This window comes from Dermacentor andersoni, chromosome 8 (assembly GCF_023375885.2).
Source record: "Dermacentor andersoni chromosome 8, qqDerAnde1_hic_scaffold, whole genome shotgun sequence".
NCBI classification, from domain to species: domain Eukaryota; kingdom Metazoa; phylum Arthropoda; class Arachnida; order Ixodida; family Ixodidae; genus Dermacentor; species Dermacentor andersoni.
Genome location: NC_092821.1, coordinates 143,524,864 through 143,530,863, shown reverse-complemented (window position 1 = coordinate 143,530,863; position 6,000 = coordinate 143,524,864).

Here is a 6,000-nt window from a genome sequence, read left to right as displayed (position 1 = left end):
ATGGTGGCTGCGCCGTAGTGGAAATGATGTTATGGGTTTCTGTTGGCTGGAGTTGAGTGAGGCTTCGCCTGAAACGTGGACATGGCTGCGTAGATAACACGTTCCTAAAATGATATCTTTTGGTTTCCAAATCGTTTTCATTCTCCGTAATACATATTTCAACGAACCTAGCTCAGCTGCAGTTTACAATGAAGCGAAGAAGAACAAGGGCAGACGACAAACTGTCACGATGCCAGTGCGGACCATGTCGTCTGTCCTCCAATTTTAGCGCTGCCACCGTTTCTTATGTTTCATATAATTGTACGTTCAGTCACGACTCCTCATGAATAAAATAAACTCGTTGTTGTGTGATATTCAAGCTAAAGTTTCTTTTGACTTGCTGTTTATGAAAAACCAGCCGCAGCGACCAACGGACGCGTGCTAGCCAGGCACGTCTTCGATGTGTCCCGGCTTTCCAAGAATTATGCCAATTCGAAGCCAGCATATTCACGTGTACACAGCAGCGTCGCAGTTCTTCTGTTCTCTGTTTTGGCTATAATGCAAGATTTTCTATGTGGCCAGTAACCTGGGGCGCTATACCGTAAAACTATTCCAAACTTTTCTATTCCGATTCTCCTATCAGTTCTCCGAAATTGGTCAAAAACTCTTTTAGACCACCCCCACTTCACCTGTCTGTCACGCAACGTCACGAGAACCGCGATAGCTTCCCATATGATATGATGTTTACACACTGATTATGCATGATTTAACAGAGAAAACAAAAACAGTTATTTCTGATTCGACCCCTTTTCGCCATTAGCCCTCGGCTATTGGTAAAAAGTTTTCGGGCTGCACCCACTTCACCTGCCTGTCACGCGACGTCACAAAACCGCACAAGCTCACCACGTCAAAGTGACGTGTACGCGATAAAGATGCATTAATATGCCGAACAAAACTGAATTTTCTACGGAATAGCCGCAGGCTGCCCCGTTCCGAAAGGAATAAAAGATGGCTGCCGCCGATCGCTGAGACGCTGGCTACTCACACCTTCCGGAGAGCATGGGTGTATTTGCGTATAATAAAACTTCTTGCGTGGCCGTGTAACGTTTTCGAGCACTTTCGGCACGTTTACCACCTCATTCTGCCAACTATTCTTTGCTGAGGGTGAGTTTTAGCGTCATTATTAAGCTTCCGTAGCATGCCGCCGCGATTTTCGACCAGCCACCACAAGCCAATGAAGGGAAAGCTGACCAATCGCAGACGCCGGCACCACCCTCTTCATCCGGTTATCAATTTTCAGTGCACTGGCTCTGCCCCAGCGGACCCTTCTCCACTTGAGTGTTCTCCTCGCCTCTTGCCAGCCAATTAGATACGACAAGCCGCTTAGTGTAGGCAATGTTATTCGTTTTTCAAGCAAACAAAAGTGACTTCCTATGAACGAGGAGAGTGTTTGATTGGTCTGTACAGAAAACCCTGTGGATGACCGCCCGGTGCTTGCGTTGGTGGTTACGCAAATTTGACGTCAGGAGATTGGAATAGAGACGTATTGGAATAATTTTACGTATAGGGCCCCTGGAGTGTCCTGCTTTTTGGCGGCCTTTACGAGGAACCACTGTAATACAGTTTCATAGCACAATCTTGTAATGCCACCGTTAGTGCTATCGTTGTTAATTCTAGCGATGCACTTTCTTACGCGGGCGACATTTAAAAAAGATTGTCGATACCATACATAGTCAATCTTCGGTTAGATTTGCATCGCTAGTACACACGCTGTGGCATGTACCCAGTAACAGACAGCCAGTGAGCCAACTTATGCACGCGGGCCCATATCCAGTAGCACGGGTTTTTGTCCACCGAAAAGCACCAGAAGGCGAAGAATTAAGGAGGAGGTACTTACTACCATGCCGAAATACGTAGAAAATATCTTGCCTGCACTCGATCTTAAGGCGGCCTTCGACAATGTAAGTCTTAGGGCTGTGCTGGAAGGTCTCAGAAACATTGGTTGCGGGCAGAGAATACACAACTGCGTCAAAACTTTCCTCAGTGAAAGAACCACTAGCATTGGTAATGGAGGCATCAGGACTGACACCTTCAACATGCCCAAAAAGGGAACACCGCAAGGCTGCCTGATATCCCCTACGCTTTTTAACATTGTTATAATCGGGTTAGCACGGAAGCTAAAAAAAAAAAAATGGAAGGACTCAGGCATGCCATATACGCTGACGACGTCACAATCTGGGTGACCAAGGGATCCTTAGGAGAAAAACAAGACCTTCTGCAGAGTGCAGCAGATACAGTCCACGCATACGCTGAACACTGCGGACTTACCTGCAGCCCGGAGAAATCCGAGGTGCTCAGAGTCTACAGAAGAGGATACAGTCTGCAAAACTCCATAGACATCTTCATAGGGGGGAAGAAGATTCCGGAGTTATACCAAGTTAAGATCCTTGGCATGTGGATACAAAGAAACTGTCGTGTAGATCACACAATGAGACGGCTGGCAAACACTACAGCTCAGATCACGAGCATGATCGCAAGAATCTGAAACAGACGACGAGGTATGAAGGAAGAGGGCACATGTAGGCTAATACAGGCCTTCGTGGTTAGCAGGATTCTATACAGTGTTCCCTACCAAACACCGTCCTAGCAGGAAAAAGAACAATTAGAGGCAATCATTAGGAAAGCTTACAAATGCGCTCTCGGACGGCCGGTCAACACCTCGACGGAGAAACCCTTAAATTCGACATAAACAAAACAGTGCAACAACACATCGAAGCTCACCTTCCGCGCAGAGAATGAGACTCGTGCTGATTCCAAGGGCTAGCAACACGCTGAAGATGCTGGGTATGAGGGATGCTTGCAGAGAAATTAACAGCACGGAAAGCTTACCTAAAGAGATTCGAGAGATCATTGAGATCAGCGCGCTATACCGAGAAACATGCACCCTAAAATTCACCAGGCCAGAAGAAACGCAAGATTAGAAGCACACAACAAATATTTCGAGGGGAGAAAAGACGTGTTATACGTCGACGCGACCACATACAAAGAACACTCCGGGGCGGTAGTCAGCGTTGTTGATCACCAGCTTAGAGAAATCAATTACGCTTCGATCGAAGGCAACAACATCTTCGAGGCTTAGGAAGCGGCAATCGCACTCGCCATCACCCACCAGGGCCAAGAGGCCACTACAGCAATTCTTACGGACTCGCAAGAAGCGTGCAGAAGGTGCAGCAGTGGACGCATATCCACTGCGGCCATCCACATACTCAAGACGAGAAAAATCACCTTTTCGAGATGCTTTATTACGTGGACACCAGGTCATGAGACTGACAGGGAACCAGCGTGCCGACACCAACGCCCGAGGATACGCCAACCGGGGGGCGCAGCACGACGGGGAACCGGACACAGTCACCAGACGCTATGGAACAATTTTAGAAAGCCAAAGAGCCCTAAGGAGGATCTACCCCCTCCCCACAAAGATCTTAGTAGAGAGCAGTCGGTTGCCTGGGGACAACTGCAGACTAATACATACACCAATCTGAGTCTGCTCAGCAAAATCTATCCGTCAACATATGACAATAGATGCCCGCTATGCGGCGAACACGCAAAGCTTTACCACGTTACATGGGCCTGCCGAAAACCAGAGGTAGCGCCAGTACACAAAACACCAACACAGGAGCAGTCGGAGGCTGCGCTTTCCTGCTCGAAGCCTGAAGAACAGCTCAAGCTTATCGACAGAGCTAGCAAGATGGCGAAGGCCACAGGGGCCCTGGACTGAGGACTACACCTTCGCCGGTATACCTACTTTGGGAAAATAAAGTTCCTCATTCTCTCGCGTAGCCGTATCAGAGAACTAACCCTCTTATTTCAAACGTCCACGCTAACGAATGAAAGTCATCCTCGACTGTAGATGGGTGGGGGCGCCACCTCTCGATGCAAGTGGTCACTGCGTTTCAATGGCGCATCACTGCAGTTCTTCATTAGCGCAGTGCCTTCATCAGCCGAGGGGTGGCGCTGTGCTGAATTCAATGAAGTGCAGGAACGGAGTCGAGTCGAAGATCATTTGAGAATTCGGAGGTAAGTTGGTGGTAAATGAACCTCAAATATTTAAATATTGCACGCACGCGGCGTTTCAAGCACTTCCTTAAGAAATTCTAACACAGGAGCGGTTCTCTTTGACTTCTTCCACGGATTTGAATTTTACGTAAACTTAGTCGTTGTCAGACATGGCTCAAACAGAATTACTCAACGAAAACGCTGCATACGTTTTCGCGCTGTAAAAGATGTATACGACGTCGAGAACCAGCAAATCGACTGAATTTCTTGGACTCTTCAGATTTAAAGCTGCGCTTTGATTCTGTATATAGCCAGTTTCTGTACTCGGACGTTTTTCCAACATCTGTCCTGAAAACGAGCAGTGGGGAGTGTTGGCCACCGAAGTCTACCGCATGTCTTGTGTACTCTCCGAAATGCAGTCTTTTTGAAAGGACAAATCGGGGGGCAGTCCATGCGGGACGTGTACTTTTTGTTCTGTGTAGTAGTGATTACATGTCGGCTGGCTAACGGACAAGCACACCATGGTTCAAAGCCGGCCGTAGAGTTTCTAACAATATTACCTAAAGGAAAGTCTGGCGCCACCGTCAGTGGGATTTGATGGTATACGTATGTGTGTGCAAGGTTTCTGTTGGTTGGCGTTGAGCGAGGTTTCGCCTAAAATGTTGACGTGGCTGCACAGAAAACGCATTCCTAGAATGATATATTTTGGTTTCGATATGCTTTTCGTTAACCCGTATTACATACTTCAATGGACCTAACTCTGCTGCAGTTTACAATCAAGCGAGGAAAAGCGAGAGCAGACGACAAGCTGCCGCAACGCCAACGCGGACCTTGTCGTCTGTCCTCGGACTTTAGCGGTGCCGCCGATACTTCTTACGTTTCATATGATTGTACGCTTAGCCATGACCCCTCATTATTAAAATAAGCACGTTGCAGTATGATAAAAAATCAATTCTTGTGACCGGCGGAATCGTGCTAACCAGGCACCCGTTCAATGTGTCCCGGCTTTACAAGAACTATGCCAATCCGTAACAAACATATTCACGTGCGCAGAGCAGCGCCGCAGTTCTTGTGTGCTCTCTATAGTCGAAAATGCCAGAAATTTTATGGGGCCATTAACCTGAAGCGTTCTCTCTGTAGCTCGTGCCTGGACTCCTTTTTAGCGGCCTTTATGGGGAACCACCACACTATAGTTTCATAGCAGAATCTGCTAATGCCACAGATAGTGCTATCGTAATTAATGCTAGCGATGGACTTTCTAACGCGTCCGACACTTAAAAAAAGACTGTCGATGCAATACGTAGTCAATATACGGTTATTTTTGCATCGCTACCACATACCCTGTGGCATGTATCCAATAGCACACACCCAGTCACCCGGGTTCTGAATTCGGGCACATAACGAGTAGCACGGGTTGTTATCCACCGAGAAGCAGCAGAAGGCGAAAGGAAGAGACACGAATCCAGACTTTAAAACTGAATTTGTGCTTTACCAGAATTTAAATATCGCCTGGGGTTCTCGCAGCTTTCAGGAGCTGAGGAACATTTTGGGGAGCTGAGCGCGAACTGCTGGTCATCGGCCGAAGTATTTGTTGCACGTTTTATTTCGAGAGCAGACACATTTGCTTCAACGAAACGTACTTTTTTCTCTCGTCTAGATTGCTAAAAAATTTTGTGGGTGATGGCACTTTAGAGTTTTAGACTTATTCTTGAGGTACAAGTTTAGAGAGCTTCTTGTTGCGTTTTATACTGACCAATCTGCAGCACTTCTTATAGTCTTCTTTATTTTTGCAGGACGTGTAGCCTGCAGTGCTCACGCCATTCCTCGCAGCGCTAGTATAGCATACTAAGGCGCCCTTCCGCTGTCGTCACGGTGAAAAAGTTGAACTCGTGTGAATCTACACCAGGGCGTCCATTGCGAGTAGATATCAGTTGTTACAAAGGCCTGATATTCGTAATTAAATAG